This window comes from Papilio xuthus, unplaced genomic scaffold (assembly GCF_000836235.2).
Source record: "Papilio xuthus unplaced genomic scaffold, Pxut_1.1 DF828585.1, whole genome shotgun sequence".
Classification (NCBI taxonomy): Eukaryota; Metazoa; Arthropoda; class Insecta; order Lepidoptera; family Papilionidae; genus Papilio; species Papilio xuthus.
In genome coordinates, this window is record NW_013530064.1 from 223,064 (window position 1) to 224,461 (window position 1,398).

Consider the following 1,398-nt stretch of genomic DNA (forward strand, 5'->3'; position numbering starts at 1 on the left):
CGACGTGATAACTCATTGACTTATTAAATTACTCACAAGACTGGAGAATTCATTATTATATGGAACTCATAGTGATACAATATTCTATTGCATTATTTTCATAATCATATCGTGAATAATGTTTTAAATCTGACAACGAGTCACTTGTTAAGTAATCAAAGCAACAAACTTTGCAGTAACGTGATTATAACCAATATTGATCCACCTCCAGTTGAATAACGCCAAATTTACGTGACCCCATTACCTCTATTCCGCACTAAGTGCTCGGGAATGATACTTATCTAATGCTAAAGTTTAATAATGTCGCATCGCATATAACACGCCGTCGCTGTGGCAGCAGGGCGGCGCTCGCGGAGATTCAAGCACTCGTTAAAGCTCGTAGTGTCAAGTGGAGCTTATATGACGAGCTTTCATTGTAATATTTTGTTATTAAGTTTTACAGAGCTCTAATTACTTTTTATTTTTAATTTCTTATGAATTGTATGTTCATTATATAAAATAATATTTTTTTTTTATTTCGACACAACTTTGACCTTACAATAAAAGACCTCCTATTTATATGGAGGTTGACGAATGACCTTTGAGATAAAAAAGAAAACAATTGTTATTTTTCGAGGAAAATAATTTCTTTACTTATTGTTTCACTGACTTACAAATTTTGGCTTCAAAGTATTTATTCATATTCTGAAGGAAACCTTTTTGTAGTTTTCTTGGAAGTTAACAATTCAATTATTTATTAATTCGTTAAGACGATTAAAGCTTATAGGCGTAGCTTTAGAAAAGTAGACTTAAATTCTGAAATGATCTTGAATAAAAACAACTGCAAACGAGCCAGGAAGTGGCAGATGATATGTCTTTACATTTTCCGTATGCATACTAGATAAGACAAAATACCAGATTGGTATTGAAAAGGAGGTGTTTTATAACCATGTTGATAAGGACTCCGTGGCGCAACGGTAGCGCGTCTGACTCCAGATCAGAAGGTTGCGTGTTCAAATCACGTCGGGGTCAAATATTATTTTTTAATATTTCAAATCTAAATAATTTTTTATGTTTAACTGCCTTTATTTAATTTATTCTCTTCAGGTGTTGTACACGTTAGCGGGAAAGCTTTGTTCGACATTAAGTATAGTATATACATATATGATAAATAAGGTAAGGTTGAAAACAGATGACGAGTTCTCTGCATTACATTAATCTCAAAAACAAATGATCGCATTAAATCCACGCACGTTTGCTTCTTAATTAAGAATCGAGCGCTCGCCGCAGAATGGTAGGAGAGGCTCGTCTTTATGCGATTGTTGCGACGACTGCCTCCTTGCATATTCATAAGATTAACAATCGAGGCAACTCTTTTCGTACAACAAAAGTCTCTGTTCTATTTTTTAATGCGATGTT

General features: G+C 33.8%; 1 non-coding gene across 1 annotated transcript; it reads left to right on the forward strand.

Annotated features, from left to right (window-relative positions):
- The first annotated feature begins 939 nt into the window (after window positions 1–939).
- On the forward strand, window positions 940–1,011 carry TRNAW-CCA (transfer RNA tryptophan (anticodon CCA)). The gene has a single exon. It is a non-coding gene; the product is annotated as a tRNA-Trp (tRNA).
- The last annotated feature ends 387 nt before the right edge of the window (window positions 1,012–1,398 follow it).